The 27381-nt window shown below is 40.3% G+C and overlaps 1 protein-coding gene across 2 annotated transcripts in view; it reads left to right on the top strand.

Annotated features, from left to right (window-relative positions):
* The first annotated feature begins 344 nt into the window (after nt 1–344).
* Nucleotides 345–27381, top strand: part of LOC125638031 (uncharacterized) — a 165248-nt gene continuing 138211 nt past the window's right edge. For both annotated transcript variants that reach the window (XR_012668848.1, XM_075129288.1), the window contains exons 1-2: nt 345–693; nt 17898–18058. The gene's annotated coding sequence lies outside the window, so the exon portion shown is untranslated. The remainder of the gene's footprint in view (nt 694–17897; nt 18059–27381) is intronic.

Genomic DNA, 27381 nt, shown 5'->3' with positions numbered 1-27381 from the left:
CTTTAGAGAAGATATTGTAATCCTTTTAACAATATTTTACAGCCTATATTGAAACCATTGATTTTGAACCGATAACATTGTACTGTATATGGTAACAGAATCAGTCCACAAGGGAAAGGAGTACTTGTGGCACCTTAGAGACTAACCAATTTATTTGAGCATGAGCTTTCGTGAGCTGCAGTCCACAAGGGGTCTCCCTTGCCTTAATTTTCTGTACTTCCTTGTACAGTAGAGATCCAAAAGAGTATGATATTCTTTGGAACTATTCAATGCCTTATATATTTTAAATACATAAGTAATTCAGCAATAACTCCAAGAAAGATTAATGGGTAGGTCGTGTTAACCTGAAAGGGAGAACTGCAGCCTCATTTACCAGGGCAGCTCATGTATCTTGATGAATGAAAAGTGTTGACCTAATGTCAGCTTGCCACGTAGCAGTTACAGAATTGGGCTGCTGTGAATTGGTAGATTTAAAATCTTACTATATGGAGACACTCATTTCAGACTAATCCTCTGTAGCTGGTTAGATGAGGTTACTCTGATTAATTTAAGCCACACAGTTATTTGAGGTGTATGGAGCTTCTTTGCATCATTCTATAATCTGGAAAACAACAGTCACCACCAAAATGAAGTAAATAAACCCACTTCACGTTCACTTGAGCAGGATTGAGATTTCATCCCATTTAGAAACAGGTAAGTTGTACTTTCTGAGGAAGATACTGCATTGTTTCACTTCATAGAATTATTTAAGTGAGGAAACAAATCTGCTACTTTTGGTCTTTCTGATGATTGTCTGTATGATAAACCTAAGCTTCCTGATGCCTGGTAGTTGCAGAGGAAGATGCTTTCATGGTAAATTTAGGTCCTAAGTCTGTTCATTATTTTTCCCTGGTCTTTTGTGTCACCATACAAAGAACCCTGCATTTCTCTTTAATGCACTATAAAGCAAAGTTTTCTTTTGGTTCACATTCTCATCTGATGAAGTGGGTTCTAGCCCACAAAAGCTTATGCCCAAATAAATGTGTTAGTCTCTAAGGTGCCACAAGGACTCCTTGTTGTTTTTGCTGATACAGACTAACACGGCTACCACTCGGAAACCTATTCTCATCATATTGCTCTATCTCCTAATTGTGTTAAAGTTGCCCATCTACAATGTTAATTTTTAAAATCCATTAACATTTGGATTTTAGCATTTAGCAAAAGGAACTAACCAGGTTTTGGCCCAAACTTTTTCCTACCTTAAAAATTGCAGATTATTCTATAGTTTGTGATTATGTCTGAGCTGTTGCTTTTGCAAGAAATATTAATAAAAATGTCATTTTTATTGGCTCAGCAAAAACAAGTTTTGTGTTCTCTCATCTGCTTCTTCTATATTAGTTAACAAGCACTATCCCAGATTTCTGCTGACATTTTCAATGGTGCTGAGGCATAAACAAAGATGTCTGGTCATGCTATGGTGCTGCAAAAATTTTTACAACAGAGACAGTTATATCAATTTCAGTTGCATTAGAGGATAAGCAGAAAAATGAATTTATTTTTGCTAAATGGAAAGAGGTAAAATCAATAGTAGAAAAAAAATCTTTGCGAGTTTCTGAGTGTGTAAATTTGGCTCTGATAGTGAACTTGTAACATGATTCTAAATCGCTGGCACTTCTTGAAAGGTGAACTTCTGTTCGAGTTGAAGCACTTTAAACAATCTACTTGTTGAGTCAGTGTTTGGACTGAGGCATCTATTTTTCCAAAAGCTCGTAGTGGTTTGAAGCTCCCCTGAGATTTTAAAGCCTGTGGTGTGTTTATAAAATGCTTGCAATAGAAGAAAAAATCTACTCTGATAACACCAGTTACTAGGCAAAGCCATGATCCAAAGGAAAATAAACACTGGGAAAGCGTGGCTAGTGTATTAAAATAAGTGTAGTCCATTTTATTGTCCCATAAAACAAATTAACTCTGACAACAACCTACTCTGTAGGTACACCAGTTAGAAATAGCAGTTTATAATTTCAGCACTTAATATTCTGACTTTGTCCATATCAGTAATAGGACTGATAGAAATAGGATTTCTGCATTCTCTGCTTTACCCAGACAGATAGGGTCCAATCATGTACTGTTTACTCAGACAATATTTCCAATGCCCTCATTAGGAGTTTTGCTGGAACAAGGAGTTCAGGATCTTTCTTGACTGATGTTTCCTTTCTTCTGGGTCAAATGGCCTTTGAGAAGTACATTATATCCACATTTTAAATTTGGGACTCTTCTGTGAAATTTATTCTGGTTAAGGACTAAATCTTGAAACCCATAATCATGTAGTGAATCCCATTGTGGTCACTGAGGACTTCCCTACTAAAGGTTGCACAACTGGACCCTTAATTTGTATGAATTAAGAAAAAATAGACTATATTAACAATGGTCTAATCAAAACAATACTTACTGTACTATTAAATTACAGTCCTTGGCTTTCTTCTATAATTTCACTGGTTTATAAATACTGTACATGTGATGCTCATATAGTGACTAATATAAAACATGACAAAACAAAGAATAAATGGTACTTAAATGGTTGCATTTGTATGCATCAATACTTGGTAAGAAAAATGCCAGGTGGCAAGACAGCAGTAACATAGATTCAGTTCAAGAACCTTGTACAGTTAAAGTGGGCAATGATATGACTTTTAACTATACAAGGTACCCCTGGGATTTCCCCATCACACATGCTATATAGGCCATCAGATTCTTTTATGACACATAATAAATTCTTGAGCAGCCTCTAGACAGCCCAAAAGTAGTTTTATAAATGGCTTAGTGAAAATGAAATATGCATGCCAATGGAAAATGGAAAAGATTGAGGGATTCCTGCTTTCACTTTTTCTGATAACTTTAATTACTGGCATAATTTGACACAGAGATGACAATGTGACTGAGTGTCCTGCTAATTTAGTAATTACAGTCTAAATTGATTTTATGTATTCAGTCATTGGGATCTCTGAGATCAGAGGCTCAGGCAAAATCTAGATAATTGGATAATTTACCTGCTGAGTGAACAACAGTGTAGGTTATAGATAGCAAATAAATAAATAAATAAATCAGTCAAGTGCTTGTTTGTTTGAAATATACATGTTTGGTGAGCTGATGCAGCACTGTCGAGAGAACCACGGATATCTGTGTTTAGGTCTCTGTAATAGAAAGGCTTTTTGTGCTGAGACCTTAGCTGCCACCTCTACCCCCGCACACACACACACCCTGACACTGTGCTGAGCCATTCAATTACTGAGGATTCAGTAGAGTATCACTTAGCTCCCTGCACAGAAGACCCACCCCGCAGAGCTCAGCTTTCTCCCTTACCCTGATGCAAAAATCTTTCTTCCTTCCCCACCCCCTCTATATTCCCCTTCCCCCTCACAACTCTGTGTTGCACTGCTGCCAGCATGTCTCCCCAGCGTCAAGGGCGCTTGAGCTGTATGTGCTGAGCAGAGCTGGTGAGGCAGGCTGTCAGTGTCAGGGAACTGAAAGACCTAGTGGAACTTGACAGCTCTGTCAGCCTCTCACTGGGGAGCTAAAACAGGTTATAATGAGTAAGGAGAGTAACTATTTCTGAGGTTTAAAGATTAGTGTTTAAAAAGTGGTGTCTGTCTGGGAATAGTCTGCTAGGTTTGCCAATCCTCTAGGATTGTCCTGGAGTCTCCAAGAATTAAAGATTCATCTTTAATTAAAGATTATGTCATGTGATGAAACCCCCAGGAATATGTATGTGACATTCCCCAGGGTACAATCTGGACAGTTGAGCAGCTGTATCCTCTCATCCTTCCACCATGGGTTGCCTTTCACACTGCTTTGCTGTGGAAACAACCACTCCTGGCTTGTTGACAAACAGCCTCTAGCATGCAAAAATCGTTCCCAGCTGAATGATATGAGTGCTTTTAACCAGCCACTCCTGAATTATATTACAGAGTGACACCAGCAAATCTCCAGTCCCAGACTTGTCCCCAGAAGTGTGTCTTGTACTGCCGAGCAACTGCCTTCTCTGCAGCACAAGCTGATAGAAAGTCCATCCTTTCATTAATAGAAAATGATATGAACAAACCTTGTTATCTCAAATGGAGGCTTCCAAACACTTAAATCCAGACACACACTGGTTTAGATAAAACAATAACACAAGTTTATTAACTACAGAAAGATAGATTTTAAGTGATTACAAGTAATGAGACGTAAAAGTCAGAATTGGTTACAAATTAAAAAAGGCTAAAATGCAAACTAATACCTAACTTAACAAGCTAAGTGAACTTGAAACAAAAAGTTTGTTTTCACCACATGTTCACAACAGTCTGGCTGGAATTTTTCAGCCAGGACCACTCACCATTTCAGTGATGCTTCTTTTGTCTTCCAAATATTGTTGATGCCTTGATTAGAGATGAGGGAAAAGAGGTGATTTGTGTCCTCTCTTCCCCCTTCTTAGAGCATTTCTGTTCTTTGAGAATCATCTCCAGAGGGGGTTCAGGTGACAGCAAGTCTGTTTTGAATGGGAACCCCCAGCAGTTCCATTGCCAAACTGTAAATTTCTCACTTATACCATTCCTCCTGCCAAAGAATGGCCGCTTACCCAAGTGATTGTCTATCTGATTATGCTGACACCTGGCTGAGGTGCTGTCTATACTTTGGTTTCTAAGAAACTGGTTTGGACTGCTACCCCAGAAATGGAATATGCTTTAGTAACATCATACAGTAGAGTCTTATAACTTTACATAAAACTGTTGCCACACATTTTACCCAGATAATAATGAGCCATGAATTATGAGTTTTCAAATAACTGACAAGCTATACTTTGTACCAAATTATCATAGTTTTGTAAAAGTGGTGAACATAAGTGTATAGTCTATCACAACATCCAAACAAAACTGGCCACCCTATAGAGTGCATGTGTGTGAAGTTTGGACTTTCTAAGGACTGAGGACTTTTAAAGGTACTTAGGCACCTAAAGATGCCAATAGCTGCCTAATGCGATTTGCAACAGCTCCATTGGGCATTAGTGCCTAGGCACTTCTTTGAAAACCCCACTAGGTACCTATCTGCATCTTTAGGCATATAAATACCTTTAAAAATATGGCCCTGGAACCCTTGGCCACTGGAATCCATTTCTGCTGACCCTATCATGTGACAAGGGACTTGTCTACACCAGGAAGTTAATATGTTGCAAGCTCAGGTGTGAATTTACAGTGTATTAGCTACCATGCACTAACTCCCTGTGTGGACTTACTGCACACTAAGAGTCCTCTCAGGTAGTTTAGTACAATTTAAGGAGGCTAAACTAAAGTGCACAAAGGCACCTTTAGTGCGCAGTAAGAGTGTCCACGCGAAGAAGCTAGTGTGCTGTACATTCCCTCCCTAGTTTGTTGTGAACTAACTTCCCATGTAGATGAGCCGAAGGGTACTAACCTTTGTAACTTTCATCCATATCAAGGGACTGAGGCCAGGAAATAAAGTTCAGTCACCTACCAGTACTTCTATATGTCACATCCTTGCTCCATGGATGGTAGTTCTTAAATTACAGGAGCCTAAAAATGTGTTGCAATCTCAGGGAAAATTTCAACAAAGATTAATTTTTAAATATTCTTTCTGCCAAAGTTAGTAAATCTTTGATCATAAAATATAATTGAAAATTAAATTGTCCCCTGAAGAGTGAATGCGTTAAATCTGGAGACTAAATGTAATCATTAAAATGTGAAATAGAGGGATTTTATTTCTGCTTTGAGTGAAAGTCTCAGTGCAGCCTTTACTGAAGAGCTAGTAAGGCACTCCCACAATATCAGTAATGTAAGTAGAGTAGACTGGCAGCATTTCTCCAGATACCTAAATAAAAATTCTGTTGACAGCAATGGGAATTTAAAACAGCAGGTGGATTAGCAATACTGTACTACTAAACAGTTAGGGACAGATTCTCAGCGGGGATAAATTGGTCTTGGTCTGTTGATGTCAGTAGAGCTATGGACTTAAGTTAACAAAGATATTAGGCCATATCGTTCCATTGATACCTACATTCAACTTCCATTGATGTCAAAGTGTATTGTTCATGTGGATTAAAAAGCATAATATAGCTAAAGTTCTTAGGTATTTGTATATATGTATACATTATTATGAATATTATGAGCAGATGGCAAATAGCTAATAAAATGCCATGGAACAGACAATTTTAGAGAAACCAAAAAAGACAAGTCCACATACCATATATGCGATCTGCACCATATACTGTGGGTTGTGTACAGCTTAGAAAAACCTGACAAGCAGCACAATGTCCGAAACATATAAAAGTTAGCTAGATACATGGAAATGGGAATTATTGGGAAGTGATAAAGGAAAATCTATTGAAAACATTCCAATAATGTAAAGGTTAAAACTGTCATTTTCAATTTGATGCAGTCGTCTGACATAATGCCTCGGTATTTACAATCCTTTGGAGATGTATCTGACATGATTTGGCAGGTTACCCAAGAACCAAGAAATGTCATGCATGTGTTCTTTTCCTATGTTTCAATATGTAGATTCCGGAAAACTGCATTTTAAACCTTAACAGATATACTACAAACAAACATCCCCTATGTCTGCTGCGGCTTAGGAAAGATGTTTGTGGGTCAAGAAGCTTCTAAACAACTGAGGCTGGCATAGTCTACAGTGAATATCCTATAAAAACAGTAAACAGTATTGCTCACTAGGTGGATTTCTTTACTTGCAGTGAATATGCAACACAAAATGAGGACAAACTATTTTTGGCAGATGCTGCATGATGTTAACTCCAATATATGAGTGATGCAACTTTTCTACCCTGACTTTTGGGCTCCTTCATTCCAGAACTATTCCGAAAAAAATTCCCATTTAATTAATGTGATTAAATTCTAACAGTTATATTGTTTTGCTTTCTTGATGTCTCCCAATAATTCAGTAATGAAATGTACAAGAAATATTTTTTTTTAATTTGGAGTTAAAGTGTAGTGATAAATATAAAATATATAAATAAATTCACAATTATAACATTTGTAAATTTGGGCCAAACATAGAAGTCATTTTTACTTGAGTTGTGAAATCCATGCAGAATTGCAAAGTTAATGGCAGATCTTTGCATAACATAAATTTGTTAGTCTCTAAGGTGCCACAAGTACTCCTTTTCTTTTTGCATAACATAATATCTGTAAAACTCCTCCAATGCTTAACTACCCTTTCATATCCAAGAAACCACATTTACAGCTCAGACTGGAGAAAGTGTTTATTGATTAGCTCAACTCAAACGTTTTCATTGCCAAATTTTCCATCTAGCACTAATCACAATATATGCATCACCAGGTGGCACTGTTACAGATAGTCTTCCATTAATGTATAAGTGAGGGGTTGTTTTGGATGGGGAGTGTTGGTTTTGCAAGGCTTTTGTGTAGAGTCAACATAGGGAGAAAGGAAGCTGTGTGAGATGCAGGAGAGCTTGTTCTCTGCCTTCAGCTCTGGTTAGAGTCAACTCTTGAGGCAACTGATCCTTGGTAACTGAGCACTGATGTTGGGTTGAGATTATTGGAAGAAGGGATTGACCTGAATGTGTTTGACCATCCCACATTTCAGGACTGCATGTAAATAAAGCAAGTTACACTTAAAATATATCTAGTTTCCATGTCACCAATTTCTCCTCCACTGTGTAGCCGACTTGCAAACCCCCAGATCAGTTTCCATTGGGCAAAGGGGTGACACTGGTGTCAGTAGAAGACACAGCAGTATAATACAAACACTTCTTCCATGATGGATTATCTCAGACACTGAGGTTTCACAAGTAAGACAAAACAATTTATTCAGGCCAAAATTTAGGAGTTTTAGGCTTTTCAACATTAGCTCATTGTTTACAAAACTGACATTAAAAAGAGTCCAAAAGTCCTATTATTTTTTTCATGGGCTATGCTGGTTGTGTTGGTAGGAGGACATGAAATGGTAAAACTTAATTTTGTTCTTGGGGCAGAGTCATTTATTGGTGCAAATAAATAGAAATGGAAGAAGTAAAACTACATCCTGCACGAAATAGACCCCACCCCCCAGCCACCACCGCAAATGCTGCATGCAGTTATTCCTGTGTGTAGTTCAAGCTCTGAGGACTAGAGATAGGAGCAGGAGCTCCACTTATAGTGGTAAAAAAACAAAAGCAAAAACACCTGACTTAAGTTATATTGAAAGTGGTCGCTTTTGATTCAAAATAAGAGTGTCCACACACACAGAGATGCACTGAAACAACTGACGATTGATTATAATCGATCTAATTATTTCAGGTGCAATTTCAATGTAAACAATCCCCAAGTGAGTCAGTAATCAGATTTACAAAATTAATTAGTCACATCCCTATTGTGGAACCTTCTAGAACACCAATACTATGACTATTTCACTTTTTGTGGCTTTTAGTTTGGTAATAATATTTATTGAAGAAAAAATGGAATTTTTTTCTGTGTGGCTTCCTTTCCTTATTAAGAACTGTTTTATTCTCAGTCCTATATTCAGCATGAGAAGTGTGTGCAGTGAGGCTCAGTAATGGATTTTTGACTCCCTGTGTGAATGGACACATTCTCCGTCTGGCCAGGAGGAGGCTAATGATCTCCTCTGTGCCTGTGCTGCGCTAATGAGGCACACCTGCACAGCTTGTTCCTCCTGGAGAAGAAGGGGCTTAAAAAGGGAAGCTTAGTATAGAAAGAGTATGGTGACCAGGAAGTAGGCTGCTCTATGCACAGACTGCGAGTAACAAAGGCGGGTCAGTTGAGGAGGAGATAGCGACGGAACACACCACTTCCAAAACTGCACTCGCTGACAGCCAAGCAACATGCCCCAGGAAGAAAGGTGAAGGGGCAATAGATTTTCAGAGTCTGAGCCACTGAAGCCCTATCCAGTGGCTATCTGAGAGGTTGACTCCTGTTCCAGCCAGATTCTCCTCTCTTGCAAAGGGAAGAGAGGAAGAAGAATCAGTCCTCTGCCAGGGAGCAATTGCCTCAGAGAACTCCCCCCAAGTGCAGCCACTAGAGGACTACAGAGGGTAAATGAAGGAGGGTGGGGCCTATGGGAGGTCTAAGAAGCCCTGACTCTGCCTATTATTACTTTCAGTTTCCATTTCTGGGGATAATTTTGTATTGTCTTGCTCGATTTCCTTCATTTCTTGAAAGATTAACTAGACATCAAAGAGTTCAAAGTTTGTGCTAGATAACTCACCTTCCATCTCTGTTCCCTTTGGGGAGTGGGACTGTATATTCTGATCTATTTGAAACCGAGGAAGGTAGATTATAACTGTTACTCTCAAAAATGGATTTTGGGATGCTCCTATAATAACCAGCCTATTGCCCCCTACCTGAGCTATGAGTTTCCAAGATTGTTCAGAAAACACTAAAGGACATGAATATATTCACCAAGAGGTGAATATAGCTGGACTGCTTGGTAATAGTGACCACAATATAATTAAATTTAAAATCCCTGTGGAGGGGAAAACACCACAGTAGCTGAACACTGTAGCATTTAATTTCAGAAAGGGGAACTATACAAAAATGAGGAGGGTAGTTAAACCAAAATTAAAAGGTACAGCACCAAAAGTAAAATCCCTGCAAGCTGCATGGAAACTTTTTAAAGACACCATAATAGATGCTCAACTTAAATGTATACCCCAAATTAAAAAAAACATAATAAGAGAACCAAAAAAGAGCCACAATGGCTAAACAACAAAGTAAAAGAAGCAGTGAGAGGCAAAAAGGCATCCTTTAAAAAGTGGAAGCTAAATCCTAGTGAGGAAAATAGAAAGAAGCAAATAAACTCCAGCAAATGAAGTGTGAAAATATAATTAGGAAGGCCAAAAAAAGAATTTGAAGAACAGCTCGCTAAACTCAAAAAATAATAGCAAATTTTTTTTAAAGTACATCAGAAGCAGGAAGCCTGCTAAACAACCAGTGGACCAGTGGGGCCAGTGGACGATCCAGATGCTAAACGAGCAATCAAGGAAGATATGGCCATTGCAGTGAAACTAACTGAATTCTTTGCATCGGTCTTCATAGTTGAGGATGTGAGGGAGCCATTCTTTTTAGGTGACAAATCTGAGGAACTGTCCCAGATTGAGGTATCATTAGAGGAGGTTTGGAACAAACTGTAATAAGTCACCAGGACCAGATGGTATTCACCCAAGAGTTGTGAAGATACTCAAATGTCAAACTGAAGGACTACTAACTGTAGTCTGTAATCTATCATTTAAATCAGATTCTGTACCAAATGACTGGAGGATAGGTAATGTGATGCCAATTTTTTAAAAGGGCTCCAGAGGCGATTCCAGCAATAAGAGGCTGGTAAGCCTGACTTCAGTCCTGGGCAAATTGGTTGAAACTATAGTAAAGAGCTAGGTGATCTTCCCAGCAGTGTTGCAAAAAGCAGTTCTAGATGTGGTTCATGAAGGACATTTGGGATTTGTGAAGATGAAGGAACTTCTGTGTAGTTATGCTTGGTAGCTAGGACTGAATTCAGACATTGAACATCTTATGAAGGCATGATCAGCCTGCACAGTGCATAGAACTACTGTTCCTGTGGCCTCTTTGAAACCAGTGGTCATAGATAAATCATGGCAGAGAATTGCAGTGGATATTACTGGCCCCTTCATTGCACTGCATGGCTACACACCGACTGTTATACTCACATTATCCCTTTGCATTCATAGTTTCACAAGGCACCTCAGAGGAGCTCATTTCTTGCCTAACCACTTTATTCACTACGTTTGGCCTACCAGAGAGCCTTTTCCCACCCCCGCCCAGATAATGGGATGCCTTTTGTGTCAAGAGAGCTTGAAGGCTTTCTGCTGCGTATTGATACATTATACATCGATACATTATAAACTGCTATGTACCATCCCCAAGGAAATGGGATAGTGGGAAAACTGCATGGGACTCTGAAGAAGCATGTAGCTTGCACAGTGGAGGATCAATGAGCTACACTCTTGCCTACTGCATTAAGTTGTGCTTTATATTCTATTCAGAGCATATCTCATAAAGGTATTGGAAAATCCCATTTCTAGCTGCTCTTCAACCAAACTATGAGGACTATGATTGACAGTCTACCTGCAGGTCTGTCTTTAGTATTTTGTGTGTTTTGGGGATGACTGTTCTCGGGTGCTTTGCTCTTTGGTGGGGATCTCTATTCTTTAATCCCCACGCGATTGATGAGAGATTTGGTGGTATAGGTGTAAAATAGGGCCTGGCGGTGCACCAAGTTTTTTCGTTTAGGCAACATTTGTCTGCAGTGGCACAGCAGTAAGACTGCTCCGCTAGCAATTCTTTCTTAGCATGTTAAGGCTGCAGCTAGGGTACAGCAGCACTTCAGCATGAGCAGCAGAGTAAGGCCCAAAGTCAGGCGGGCACACACCATGGGCACTTCCCTTCAGACCACTGTTTTCAGCAGTCCTTTGTCAAACTGCCTCCTCAAGATCCAGTGTCAATCAGAGATCACAGCAGAACTGGGCATTCCTGAGCAATGCCAGTTCTCTTCCAGCCCTGATCATGTCAGCAGCCATCATTTGAAGGCCACTGTCCCTGATATCTGGACTGTAGCTCAGTCTTCCCCAGTTTGATGTCAAAGCCTCACCCAGGAGCATTTGCATTTCCCTGGCTCCCCCATCTAGATAGCAGACCAGCCATAGCGGCACTCCAGAAAAGGCCTTTTCATCTTCCTTTGCAACACTACTGTGCAGACGCCTCTCACCTAGAGTTTGGAGTCAGGAAACTCATGCATGTGGACATCTCTTACTCAGGCTGTGATGTCTGGATCACTCCACCATCTCCTCAGGTTTCTATGAATGACATCTCATATCTAAGCCCTTGTCTACGGGAACACACTCAAAAATTAATTATCCTTTCAGCTAAATGGACAAGATTCAGAAAAGAGAGAGAGAGAGAACTTGAGTAAGTCTGTCTGAACCAGAACACATTCTCCCGGCTCCTTGCCGGCAGTCAGCACAAGAGCCATTGCGGGACCTGTTTAAAGGAAAGGTATTGTATTGCAAAGGAAAACTGAACATTAATATCAACAAGCATGCCAAGTATTGAAGAAAAAAATAGACTCCATCGCATGGATGCACATGAGCTAATAGCAGTCACCTGTCTTAAAATGGAGAGCATATCAGGGCACTTTCCATGAGATGTCTCAATCCCTTATTTGGACCATCACAATCAAAGGAGCACATGGATTGCTCCATCCAATAATCTCCTATAGATGCATGGCAATACAAAGCAGATTTAAAAAAAGCCATCATCTTGCCTTCTTTACCTCCTCCATGCACTACCAGGAGGTAGTAAGCTACTCCTCCCTATAGCCAGTGCCTAAATGATGCAATATATCTCTTACTTTAGACTTGATGAGATTTTATTTACAAGAATATTGAGAACAGCAAAATGGTCACAAATACTCTACACCAACAAATATTTGTGAGAAAGTTCACACCAGAGAGCACTCCCACAGCTGTTTTGTGGAGAGAGGTGAAAAAGGAAGAGAGGAGTGACGTAGAGAGGAAAGAGGAAATAATTGATACAGCAAATAACATGAGTGGTGGTAGTGTTGAGGAGGACAGAAGGTGCCATCATTGCCATCACCAGAGGAAGCAAAAGAGAAGAGTTTAGTTTGGTGCCCTTCATTGGGCTGAATTCGTGAAGTGTGAGCAGGCAGTAAAGATGGAGAATGATTTCCATGAAGTATAACTAGACTAGATGAAGCAACTCCGCCATATCTCCTGGTGTGATGATGTTGATGGGAGAGTTTGCACCCCACCTTTTTCATCCTTTTGCTATTGATACCCCTTTTTTATTTTAGCCACAATCAGAAAAAGGGAGTGATAAGCCAAATTATTAGCTGCAATTCTAATTATTAGATCAAATTGGAATGAAGCATCTTGTAAAGCACCCATAAATTGCCAGCATTTACGTTCTCAGCTGCCTTGAAGCAGTGGCCATTTACAGTGCCTACTTTTTAAAAAAATCTGTTTAATTAATGTGCATATCTTGCATATATACTATAAATGCTTTGCTTTACTTCCCTTTATCTAATTCTGTGCCTGAAGTTTATTACTTTCTAGTGCAGAAGTGAAAGGTCATCACTCATAAGTAGGAAAAAAATTGAAATTGGTGACCCACTGACATGTAATTTAAATGGAAGCAGCACAGCCAACCTAATTTCACACGTTGCTTTGTAAATAATTAATGAACTTTGTAGAAATAGTGCACAAGCTTTTTATGACATTTTGTAAGACCTAAAATTTTTATTACCATGAGTCCAATAGTGCTGTCGTTGTAAACTGCTATTGTGAATGTTTTAAAACTTACAACTGGTAGGACAGTAAATATAGGGATCTTTGCCCCACAGTACACATTGTCTTAATTAGTGTTGTAGTCTCAGGCATATCTAATTAGCTGACACATTCCACTTTTACAGCATAAAACTAAATAGCTGCTATATTTGTTCAGTACCTGACTTACTAGGCATAAACAGATATAAAGACAGAATGTTTTTTTTTTGTGGAACAGTTTAGAGCTAAAAGACCTGTACAAATAATTCACAAGTAGTAATGTATGCAATTTATTCAGATTATTCTTCTGCCTCGAGATGATCTGTGGCCAGATCATGATTTTTGCAAATTTATTCTATTTATTTTTTTTTAAAGATATTTTGCCTCTATGGATTGATCGTGATCATTGAAAGTTCAGACTCTATTTCTCAGTTGTAATTGGTTAGATAAATCACATGGTATTTTTTTCTGTTCCCTGACTGGATGAGCTCAAAAACACTTCTGCAGCAAATACTTATGCATATGAATTTAAAATACAGTTTCTGAGAATAGCCTCAAATAGGGCTTTGAAACACACTGTCTGCAAAAAAAAATTGCTAACAAAAATGGATCCTTGAATGTTTTCAGAGGATGAACTTCAAAGGGTGCAAAGCAAAACCATTTAAAAATAAATATTTGTGGCTAGGTGGGGTTTTGTTTTGTTTTGTTTTGTTTTTGCATTATTTGCCCAGCTCTAATTAACAGCAAGAAGGCAGCTGATTTGTCTGCAGAGACTGTCAGAATTATTAGCATCTCTGTAAGCAGCAGTATAAAGCACTCTAATAAGACTCTACTTAATAATTAATAACATAGCAGAATACACTCAGTTGGGACCTGCTAAAATGAGAACTGCTTAATCAAGATATCTACTAGATAATTAATTTAGACATAAGGGATCTGTGATGTGTCGGATTTGCTACAGTTGGGTTCATGAACAATACCCTAGTGTCTCAACTAGTGCACTCACATTTTGAATCCTGCTCAAAATAATCAAAGAGCTTTTCACAGGCTTGGTTTCAGCTGAGATGTTAGAGAGACTTTTCTTTCTGCTTGTGTCACAGTTCTGACAAACTAAACAATCAAAACTTGCCATGTCGGGGATTAACAGGGAATTCACACAGATTATGTATAACCAGGATATGGCAGAAAGCTGTAAAAGCTGTCTAGCATTTTTCTCCAAGGAGGTTCTGACTCCTAGTAGCTTGCTGCTTGTCACTTGTCAGCCTAACTTTCCACAGCACCTCCTTATTGTATTCAGATGACCTGTTACTTAATTCATGTCACCTATCTTGCTACTCTGACAATCCCTCTATTTAAGATATTCAGGATATATCTACATTGCAATGTAAGCCTTGGGCTAGTGGAACTCGAGTTAGCAAACCCTGGGTTTGTTAATATAGGGCGTGAGCATCTACACTCATTTATAACCCTAGGTTAGAAACTGTTGACTCCTGGGTCCCAAGCCGGGTCTCCAGCATCTACATTACATGATGCAGGCCTGAGACCAACCAACCGAGCATATCCCAGACTTCCTAGAGTCCTCCCAACATATGGCTGCTTTAGTCCTCTGTTCATGGTGCAGTGTGGGAAACCTTTACTTTCCATCAAAGTAGACTATCCAGAAGGCAAAGGAAGTTGGCCCATGGCATTGTGAGATACTATTGGTGGAGTCCCAGAGCATGAATTCAGTGGGACTGCATCTACACTGCAAAACAATAAGGCTTGACCACTGGGTCCCATCTTGACTCAGGTTAGGACCCTCCACTCCTGTGGAGTCCTGGAACCTGGAGTCCAAGCTCTGGATTAGCACAAAATATGTGTAGATGGAAGAGGATTTAGACGAGTCTGAGTTCGAACCCTGGACTTGCATTGCAACTGCAATTTTTTACTTTATTTACTTTACCCTCAACTGCATTTTTTTACTTTATTTTACCCTTTTTTACTTTACCCTCAACTGCATTTTTTTACTTTATTTACCGAGACAATGTGGTGGGGCCGATCTACACAGAGAGTGCATTCTTCAGATGTGCTGCACTGGTGCAGCTATGCCACTGCAGCTGCACCGCTGCAGCACATCTGATGAAGACGCTCCATACCGATGGGAGAGAGCTCTCCCGTCAGCATAATAAAGCCCGCTCCATGAGCGGTGGTAGTTATGTCAGCAGGAGAGCCTATGCTGACACAAACTATAGTGTAGACATAGCCTTAATCCTTCCCACCCCAGTTCCTAGACAAGATTTATACATCTATTGACATTTACTGAATGGTACTGACTTGCTGCTTTCGACAGTCAATGGGACCGCTCACATGCTTAAGCACCTTGTTGAAATGAAGCCTCAGACCTTAATTCAGCAAAGTATTTAAACACATTCTTAAATCCATCTCTATTCAGCAAATTACTGAAGCATGCACTTAGGTCCCATTGATTTGAATGGACTGAAATGCCTGCCTAAAGTTAAGAATATGCTTAAGTGCTTTGCAGAATAGTAATGGACTTCTGAATTGGGACATTGATGAGGGTGGCTATTCATTTTAATCAACTTTTCTGTAAGTGATTAGGGTGGTGTTTAGGTCTCTAAATCTCATGCTGGTTCTCAGTTTGCTCCTCCTCAGTTGTTCCTCACCTGTCATATATGCAGAAAAGGCACATGCTGGGCATCATGTAGATAGGTTCAATCCCTACTCAAGTGTATATAGACGTGCATCCTACAAATTCCATATGGGGTTCATCCATTAAGGTGACAGGCTTGCTCCCATTCTATAGCTCTGGGCTGTAGTATTCTTCTAGAAATGATCTCCTTAGTTGATCATACATTTCCAACTTTATTGGGATGAAAGGTTGGCCACTGGAGGATCTTGTTAGAATGGATTCTACCATATAAGTTCAGCTTGGAAAACCACCTGAATTATTGACAACACCTGTTAGGATGTTAACTGTAGTATATAAAATTGATGTCAAAAGCCATTATTAAAAGATCATTTAAAATGAGTAATACGATAGCTGCATTGACTTCACGATTTGTTAATTAGTCATAATGCATATAGTAAAAAGATTTAAGTTTAGCAGTATTTACAACATTAATATCAAATTAATATACACATCAAACAAAAATTATTTATAACATTTAATAATGTGGCACCATTTCCCAGAGTACAGTAATATTTTCATATGTTTAACCAACATACAGATCAGTGTTTGTGATCTAATTAGATGTAAATTAAGATACATGGTAGTCATTTTAATCATCAGATTACTATGAAAAAATAAAATTAACTTTCTAGTTTCCCATTAAATGAACTGAGCCAAAATTATTAGTGATTTTTATTAAAGTGTTGTACAATACATATATACAAAAACAGTCCCTTCCCAAGAGAACTTAGTCATGAAGACAGTCACAGAAAGGCAAGGCAAACTGGGTCATTCAGAGAAACATATTATAAATGTATGTATGTATTGTATCACTTAATCTAATATTTTTATGTGGCATCTCACAGAAGAAATGAGCCCTTAGGAGAGGCTTGAAGGGTGGCAGATTGAATCTAGTAGATTGGTTGATGATTCCATTCATAGTGCTAACAGGACAGAAGATGTGAAGATGGGAGTTGTAGAAGAAAATGAATGGCTTCCCTCATCACTGAACAAAGGAAGTGAAGAGAACATGACAGGACATGAGATATGACATATAGGCTGGGCCTGAGCTGTTCAGTGTCTTGAAAGATTGGATGAGAAGCTTAAACTTGATAACTTGGACAAGGAAAAGGCAATAGAGTGTTTCAGAGAGGAAACATGGTCTGCTGAATGGACGGATAAGACAATGTATGTTTGTGACATTTTGGATAAATTAGAGGGGAGCAATATAGGCATCAATGAAGCTGGACTGAGAAAAAGGTACAATAAACACTGTGGCTGGGGCCTTGTCCTCCACCTTCCAGTCCTGACTGGGGGTGTGTCTCTGTTCTGTGGGGCCAGGACCACAGCCTCCCCCACATCTTGCACCCAGTTATCTTGGGTCTGTCAGCCATGCAGAGAGACTCTTGAAGCCCCACTGTCATTGCTGGGAAACTCTGCAGCCCTACCATCAGAGATGCCCTGACCCCAACCCCAACCCTGCCATCCTTAATTTCCAGCAACTGTCAACACAAAAATTGTTAAAAATAAAAAATCTTAAAAGTAATTGATATTAAATTAGAAAAAAATAAAAATTGAATTCTAATTCAAGCCTATACACATGCTATCAAGATGTCAACTCTCCTCCTCTGCACTGCCTTCATTACCCATTTGCTACATTTTCAGACAAACACCTCTGTGGTTTCTTCCATGCTTCCCCTTATGCTTACATCCCCAGAGTTGCCTCATTGTCCTCCTTCAGATCCTCCCCCAAAACTCTCTGTGCCATGATGTCTTTAAAAAACTTGAGAGTGATTAGGCAGCTAGTGTGTGGTGAGCAGTACTTTTCATGCTGATCAGTATAATCTCATTGTTACCTTATGCTCACCTTTCTGGTTGCAGTACTGTTGTCTCTTTACATATAGTTTGGTTTGAAACTCTTCACAGGAGGGCCAATCTTTTGGGGCTTGTCAATACCGCACACTAAATCAGCACTGCTGTGATCAGTGCAGCAGCATCGATTTGGCGGGTCTGGTGAAGATGCGATGAGTCAATGGCAGAGCACTCTCCCGTCGACTTCAGTACTCCTCTTCCCCAAAAAGTGTAAGGTAAGTCGACAAGAGAGCATCTCCCACTGACATAGCATGGTGGAGACACTGCGTTAGGTCAATGTAAGCTACATAGCTCAGGGGTGTGTGATTTTTTTCACACCCCTGAGCAATGTAACTTTGACTTAAGCAGCAGTGTAGACCAGGCCTTTGTTATTAGTTTGTAATGCCCTAAGCACAATGTGTCCCTGATCCATGACTGAGGATCCTAAGTGCTACTGCTATAGAAATAATAATCTAAACTTAAATATCACAAACAGAAAGTTAGATTTGCAGAATTGGACAGAGAAGGTGCAGGTGAGATTTGTGAGTAATCACAATGGTGATATGCTAATATAAACTATTTAAATAGAAATCAAGAGTGGCTGAGGTTGGCTTTGGGTAATGTCATAGATTCATACAGACAGACAGACAAGAGGGATGAGGTAATATCTTTTACTGAACCAACTTTTGTTGGTGAAAGAGAGGAAAAGCTTGTTTCTCTTTCAGCAACAGAAGTTGGTCAAATAAAAGATATCACCCACCTTGTCTCTCTCATATACTGGGATCAACATGGCTACAACAACACTGCAAACAGATACATTCAATTTAAGGACCCCTTATATCATCTAGTCTGACTGCCTGTATATCACAGGCCATTAAATTTCATGCAGTTACCCTGGTATTGAGCCCAATAACTTGGGTCTGTCTAAAGCATAACTTGTATTTGTCTAAAGCATCTCTTCCAGAAAAGCATCCAGCCTTGATCTGAAGACAGCAAGAATCTACCACTTTCCTTGGTAGCTTGTTTAAGTGATTAATCACCCTCACTGTAAAACATTTCTGCCTAATTTCTAATTTGAATGTGTCTGACTTCAACTTCCAGCCATTGGGTCTTGCGATGCCTTTCGCTGCTAGATTAAAGAGCCCTTTAGTACCCACTATTTTCTCCCTAGGAAGATACTTATACACTTTAATTAAATCACATCTCAGTCTTTTTTTCTGATAAGCTAAACAGATTCAGCTTTTTAAGGGCATGTCTACATTGTCCTGCACTTCAGACTACAGAGGTGTTAATAGCATTACACGGCAACTGTGCTTTAACTCCAGTGTGTGGACACTGTGGGTGCCAATTAAAAGGTTCTTAGTTTGCATTAATATACTCCTTTTCAAACAATTACACTGTAAGACATTTTTCTTTGGCCCTGAAGCTTACTACTCAAAGTTAGAATGAGCTGTTTTAAAAGTGATCTAAAATTGAAAGGTTACATTGTAACAAGGGATAACTCTGTTCTACCAAGATGGTGCCTTTTAAAGGACTCACAGAAGCATGGCCAACCTGAAAAAGAAGAGACATAGTCCACCACAAGACTTCAACTGACATCTTTAATCTCTGTTATGGCTCCAAGATAAATTGTTGATAGGTGCAAGATACAGGGATGACAGATATGGAAAACAGGATCCAGTAAATTGTTAAGAAACAAAGAAATCATTTTCATGTAAATGTCCTGAACAATAAAGAATGAAAAAATGCCAAAACATTAATATTTAACTGTTTTTAAAACAGAGTGTTTTTCAAAGTTTTCCATGAGGTATCAGCTTGTCTTTAAGAAATAACTGGAAAGGCTCCAACTGAAATGTATTCCAGAAAAGTCAAATGAAATAAAAGGACAATAGAGGCCACTTTCCTTCAGCAGGAATATAAAAAGTAATATTTAGCTGAAGACTTCTAAACAATTTAAAGGATTTGCTAGTAGGGAATACTACTGCACAAAGCAAAATAACCAAAAGCAAGTTCCATACAAAATCACAAAGAGAAAAAAAAAATGACTGTCACCCTGCACAAACACAGTATACCAAGTACTAATGTTTTTTTCCAATACAGTGATAGTAAACAGAGTATATATATCCCTCTTATGTTGGTAAAACAGAAAAGAAAGGATGAAGAATATGTGAACATAAATCAGAAACAAGGAACTGTAGAAAACTGATTAGGAAAGCAAAGGGACACACGGAGAAATCTGTGGCCAGCAGAGATAAGTTCAATAAAAAGGAGTTTAAAATTATATTAGGAACAAAAAGAATCCTGACAATTGGTCCGTTTCTAGAGAGAAATGCAGAAAAGGCAGAAATGTCCAATAAATATTTCTGTTCTGCTTTTAGAGTAAAAAAGCAGATGTATTCATATCATATGAAGCTGAAATAGTTTCCACTCAACCAGTAACTAAGGATGATGTTAAACAGCAGCTACTAAAGCATCAGATCCAGATAGCTTACACCAACGTGTTTTAAAAGAGCTGGCTGACGAACTTGCTGGACGACATGTTGGTTTTCAATAAGCCTTGAATACTAGGGAAGTTCCAGAAGAAAGCTAATGTGCCAATATTTAAAAAAAGGGAAAATGGGATGACCAAGTAGTTATAGGCCTCTCAGTCTGACATTGGTCCCAGGAAACAATTTGGAAGAATTTACTAAGGGTTTTGAACAATTTACCAAGGGTTGTTGTGGATTCTCCATCACTGACAGTTTTTAAATCAGGATTGGCAGCTTTTCTAAAATATATGATTTAGGAATTATTTTGGGGAAGTTATATGGCCTGTGCTAGATAGTATGTCAGACTCAACAATCACAGTGGTCCCTTCTGGCCTTAAAAATCTGTGAATCTATGAAAGATAATGGAGTGGCTGATATCGGACTTGATTGATCAAGAATTAAAGGAGAGTGAAATATTTAATGCCAATGAACATGGGTTTATGTGAAACGAACATCTTTTTGGATAAGGTTAAGAGTTTTGGTTTATAAAGTTAACCAGTGCTAATGTAATATATTTAGACTTCTGTAAGGCATTTAACATGGTTACACTGCACAACATTTTAATTAAAAAAACTAGAATGATATCCGGTTAACATGGCACACATTAAAACTGACTGATAGATCTCAAAATGTAATTGTAAACAGGAAAACATCACTAACTAAGTGTGTTTCTAGTGTTGTCCCACAGGGATTGGTTCTTGGTCCTGTGGTATTGAGCATTTTTCTCAATGATTTGGAAGAAAGCATAAAATCATCACTGACACAGTTTGTAGATGACACAAAATGGGGGAGGGGTAAATAATGAATAAGACAGGTCATTGATACAGCACATTCTGGATCAGTTGCATGCAAGCAAACACTATGTGTTTTAATATGGCTAAATGTAAATGTATACATGTAGGAACAAAGATATAGGCCATATTTACAGGATGGGGTAAATCTATCCTGGCAAGCTGTGACTCTGAAAAAGATTTGTGGGTCATTGTGGATAACAACTGAATATGAGCTTGCAGAATTCGAGGAGAAGTAGAGATTATTTGACCTCTATATTTGACATAACAGGTGTTATGGCTGCTGGAATATTGTATCCAGTTCTGGTGTCCACAATTCAGAAAGGATGCTGATAAATTGGAGAAGGTCAGAGAAGAGCTACGAGAATAATTAAAGGATTAGAAAACATGCCTCAGAGTGACAGACTCAAGGAATTCAATTTGCTTAGTTTAAGACAGAGAAGGTTAAGGGATGATTTGATCACAGTTTATAAGTACCTGCAGAGGGAAAATATTTGATAATGGGCTCTTCAGTCTAGCAGAGAGAGGTATAATATGGTCCAATGACTGGAAGCTGAAGCTAGACAAATTCAGATTGGAAAAAGTTGTAAATTCTTAACATTGAGGGTCAGAACTGTAACTAAGCATTTTAGTGTCCAGAGTGAGCAATCATATTTGCACCCCCTGGAAGAGATGCATGGGGGGGAATGTGGGGTCACATGTCCCCCAATTTATGCCTCCCATTTAGCACAGAAGTTTTCAAGCTGTGGGGCACACCTCCCTAAGGGAATGCACCCCACAGTTGGAAAACCATCACCTCCTGCCAGAAGCTGGCAGATCGGAAGCTGGTGGAAGCCACCCGGCCCACTCGGGCCACAGCTGTCTGTGCTGTGGGAGCTGGGGCACTGACTGGCTGCCTGGAAGCCCTCCCTGCTCACTGAACCAGGATGCCTCTGCATGGCTGGGTGTTCCCTAGGCAGAGTGAGAGGCACAGCTCTGAGCTGTGCTCTTGTCATGCTCTTGCCTCTGCCCCAAAGGAGCTTGGCACTGGTTGGCAACACCCCCTACAGCTGGTCTCTGCCTACAGAGCCTGGTTGCCATGGGATGCTCCCGTAGGTGCTCCCCTTGGGCACCTGCCTCTCAGCAGCCTGATCACACCCCAGTCACCACCTGGGCACTTGCCATTGCAGCCAGGTCACTCTCTCCACACTCCCTGTGCACAGAGCTGTACCACTCCTTGCTGACCTTGGCTGTCCTGCCCCAACCCCATAGCCTCCAGGCTCAGGGTCACACAGCCCAAGCTATGACCTTGGCCACGTGAGCCCAGTGCTTAGCCCAGGCACTGGGGGCAGGTGCCTGCTGGTAGTGCAAACTCACTCCTGCCAGCTCCGGGAACCAAGGCTGTGAGGATGGAGTGACCTCTAGGATTACCATATTTCAAGTTCCCAAATAAAGGACACTGCTGGGGTGAGGGGGGGAGGAGCTGGAGGGGCATTTGGGGGGGTGCTGGATGGGTGGAGGGAACTGGAGGGGATACCTGTGGCAGGGGTACCCACTGGAGGTGGGCTGCCCGTGCTGGGGGGGATGGGCTGGGATAATGGAGGAGCCCTAGCTGCTGCTGCTGCTGAGGGAATGCTGCATGTGGGGCTCTCGCATCCTCCTCATCCCCTTCTCCAGCCCTGCCCTAGCCCCTCCTGCTTCCTTTCCCACTGCCTCTTCCCCCACAACAAGCACTCACCATTGTACAGAAAACAGGATGGAGGCCATGTAGGGCACCCAGTGCATGCAGAAATGGATGTGGCCTGGCACTAGGACCCAGGAGCACCGCGCTGGAGAAGCAGCTCCATACCACTCCATCCACTCCTGACCCAGGCCTCGTGTTGGAGGGGCAACCACGGCCACTGGGAGCTGCGAGCAGCCGTACCTGCGGACGCTCAGGTAAACAAAACGTCTCACAGCCTGCCAGGGACTTACCCTGAACAAGCCACGAACCAAGTTTGAGAACCTCTCTTCTAAGTCATGGCTGGTAGAGCACACAGATGCTGTACATGAGGTGGTGTGTAAATAAATAGAGAAGTGCCAGGAGTGTCACTCCATCATATTTCAGAAACTCTAAAAAAATTAACTTGGAAAAGATATATATATATAAAAAAATTTATACAAGAGAAAAAAAGAGCAAAAGAAAGAAATTTGAGCTATCTAACATTTTGAGTCGCCTTCTTGTCCAAGAGAATTTATTATTTATTTATTACTTTTTACATTAGCAAGGTATCTCTGAGGTGAAAAGTTATCAGATCATTTTGGAAGCCCAAGTACTGTATACAATGTGCACTGCATTTAACATTTCTACTATGACAGTTGTATCTTCAAAAATCTCTAGTAAGCTACATAAGCATGACCCTCTGTGCATAACAACTACTGACTGTCTCTAATCAAGTTATGTTTTCCAAAGTGCTCTCTCACTAAACTGTAAAATTGTCTTCAGTACTTTCTCCATTGCTGATTTAATGTAACCAGACAATACTTACTTGATAAAACTTCATGTCACTTTTACTTATGTTTTGTGACTTTCCAATGCTCACAAATATGACGTGTAATATTTAGTGAGGTTTTAAATATAGCTCTTCACTAATTTCTACCATTTCCTCTTAGATTTGTTTGTGAATCTTACATAGTTTTAGGACTTTGACTTTGAAAATGTATTGACTTTAACAGGAGATTCATAGATGGAATGAAAAAAGAATATGCCTGTAAACTGGAGAATTTTCCTCTTTATTCTGTAAAGATATAAAATAACTAGTTAACAAATCTGCCAGTTCTTATAGATTCATAGATTCACAGATTCCAGAAAGGACCATTGTGATAATCTAATCTGACCTCCTGTATAACAGGTCAAAAACTTCCCCAAAATAATTCCGAGAGCAAATCTTCTAGAAAAATCCAGCCTTGATTTTAAAATTGCCAGTGATGAAGAATCCTCCACAGCCTTGGTAAATTGCTTCAAAGGTTAATTACCCTCAGCAGGGCTGTAACTAGGGTGGGGTGAGAGGAGTAGCTGCCCAGGGTGCAGAGCCGGTGGGGGAGTAAAAATCAGGCAATGCAGGATCGCGCCCAGCAGTGTCAGCCCCTTCAGCTCCCCCGGCAGGACTGGGCCCAGCAGCGCTGGCTGGAGTCCATGTGCATAGTTTGCGGTCGGGGCAACAGAGGCCTGGGTCAGGAGTGGATGGAGTGGTATGGAGCTGCTTCTCCAGCACGGTGCTCCTGGGTCCTAGTGCCAGGCCACATCCATTTCTGCATGCACTGGGTGCCCTACATGGCCTCCATCCTGTTTTCTGTACAATGGTGAGTGTTTGTTGTGGGGGAAGAGGCAGTGGGAAAGGAAGCAGGAGGGGCTAGGGCAGGGCTGGAGAAGGGGATGAGGAGGAGCAGGAACGGTGAACTGCGGCCACTGGGAGCTGCAAGCGGCCATACCTGTGGATGCTCAGGTAAACAAAGTGTCTCGCGGCCCGCCAGGGTCTTACCCTGAACAAGCCGCGAACCAAGTCTAGGAACCCCTGACTTAGAGGCACCTAGTGGGATATTCAAAAGTCAATGGGACTTACGCTCCTAAATCACATAGGTGCTTTTGAAAATCCCCATCACTTCCTCTAAGGTTATTTCAGTATTCGTTCTTAGAGCTGTCAGTTAAAATTGCCACCTAATATGCTAGCTGCTGGGGTGGCTTTTGTGATGTAGACATTTGTCCACTAGGAATGGGACTGATACCACCAACTGATTTCACATACAGCAGCTCATAAAACATCCCTCAGACAGGAATGACTTAGTAATGAAGTACTGATTAGGGAGCAATTCAGAACAGTGACCTGCAGCGTAAGGGCTTGGTCCAAAGCCCACTGCTGTTCATGCAAATACTCTGACTTCATTGGGCTTTGGATCAGGCCCTAAGTAAAAAGTATTATACAATATTGTTTAGATGTCTATGATGATTCCTATAAGAAATGAGTCAATAAGTTACTGAATCAAATAATCATTATGTATAAATAAAAATGAACAAATTTATGCTCCGTTCTGCTGTGCACTAGCCATTGCTGAGTAACTGTGCAAGCCTATTGTTATGACCTCAGTCCTCCCTTTCCCTATGTCTTTGTTGTATTCTTTATTTGTATTTTGATGCACCCAGCACACAGATGCATAAAAAAATATTATTAATAATAAGTACTGTCCTCTAAGCTTTCCAATCTCCCTATCTGCAACTTTTTTCCCTTATTTATAATACAGTATATCAAGATATTAAAAACATGTTCAGTGATTTAAGACTATAGCAATAAAATACAGTGGCACAAATTAAAGTTTACTGAATACTTTAAACATAGACTTTTCATGGCTATACATAGTGAATGTTAAACATTTGAGGTGACATCCTCACCTTCATTCCAGCCCCTTTATGCTGGGTAAAAGAGCTGGAGTGGCATAAAGGAGTTCTAAAAGCTCCACATCCAGCTGGTGGAGTATTCCCCTAGAGCACACAGATGTAAGACTGCCTCCCGAGAACCCTGACAGGTGTCAGAGCAGCAGCCGTGTTAGTCTGTATCCGTAAAAAGAAAAGGAGGACTTGTGGCACCTGAGAGACTAACCAATTTATTTGAGCATGAGCTTTCGTGAGCTACAGCTCACTTCATCGGATACATTCAGTGGAAAATATAGTGGGGAGATTTTATATACACAGAGAACACGAAACAATGGGTGTTACCATACAGACTGTAACAAGAGTGATCCGGAAAGGTGAGCTATTACCAGTAGGAGAGCGGGGGCGGGAGAGGACCCTTTTGTAGTGATAATCAAGGTGGGCCATTTCCAGCAGTTGACAAAGATAGTAGGAGGGGAAATAAACAAGGGGAAATAGTTTTACTTTGTGTAATGACACATCCACTCCCAGTCTTTCTTCAAGCCTAAGTTAATTGTTTCCAGTTTGCAAATTAATTCCAATTCAGCAGTCTCTCTTTGGAGTCTGTTTTTGAAGGTTTTTTGTTGAAGAATTGCGACTTTTAGGTCTGTAATCGAGTGACCAAAGAGATTGAAGTGTTCTCCAACTGGTTTTTGAATGTCATAATTCTTGACGTCTGATTTGTGTCCATTTATTCTTTTACATAGAGACCGTCCAGTTTGGCCAATGTGCATGGCAGAGGGGCATTGCTGGCACATGATGGCATATATCACATTGGTAGATGTGCAGGTGAACGAGCCTCTGATAGTGTGGCTGATGTGATTAGGCCCTATCATGGTGTCCCCTGAATAGATATGGCGTTCTGTTATTTTCTTTGTTGGGCCTGTCCTGTAGTAGGTAATTTCTGGGTACTCTTCTGGTTCTGTCAATCTGTTTCTTCACTTCACCAGGTGGGTATTGTAGTTGTAAGAACACTTGATAGAGATCTTGTAGGTGTTTGTCTCTGCCTGAGGGGTTGGAGCAAATGCGGTTGTATCGTAGAGCTTAGCTGTAGAAAATGGATTGTTTGGTGTGGTCTGGATGAAAGCTGGAGGCACGTAGGTAAGTATAGCGGTCAGTAGGTTTCCAGTATAGGGTTGTGTTTATGTGACCATCGCTTATTAGCACCGTAGTGTCCAGGAAGTGGGTCTCTTGTGTGGACTGGTGCAGGCTGAGGTTGATCATGGGATGGAAATTGTTGAAATCATGGTGGAATTCCTCAAGGGCTTCTTTTCTATGCACCCAGATGATGAAGATGTCATCAATGTAGCGCAAGTAGAGTAGGGGCATTAGTGTACGAGAGCTGAGGAAGCGTTGTTCTAAGTCAGCCATAAAAATGTTGGCATACTTTTTACGGATACAGACTAACACGGCTACTACTCTGAAACCTGTCATTATGCAAGGCACTGAATTTAGCCGTATGGAGTGGAAATCTATCAACTTCATGAAAAAATTCATACAGATTCAGACAGACATCATCTTCCTTTCCAAATGCAAACAGATGGACATCATATTAAAAGGACTGAAGGTACAAAATCCATTACAATCTACATACCACACAGACTATGCTGACAGCTTGTGCCACACACTCTCAAAGAAACTGCAGAACCATCTGATCAACATCCTCTACAGCAAACAGAGAAAGATTAAGAATAAGCTCTCAAAACTGGATACTCTCACAAAGAAAATAATAGAATGCCACTAGCCATCACCTTCAGCCACCAACTAAAACCTCTCCAACGCATCATCAAGGATCTACAACCTATCCTGAAGGATGA

This window comes from Caretta caretta, chromosome 1, assembly GCF_965140235.1.
Source record: "Caretta caretta isolate rCarCar2 chromosome 1, rCarCar1.hap1, whole genome shotgun sequence".
NCBI classification, from domain to species: Eukaryota; Metazoa; Chordata; order Testudines; family Cheloniidae; genus Caretta; species Caretta caretta.
Note: the sequence above shows the minus strand (reverse complement) of the source record. Positions and strands in the feature narration are given on the sequence as shown.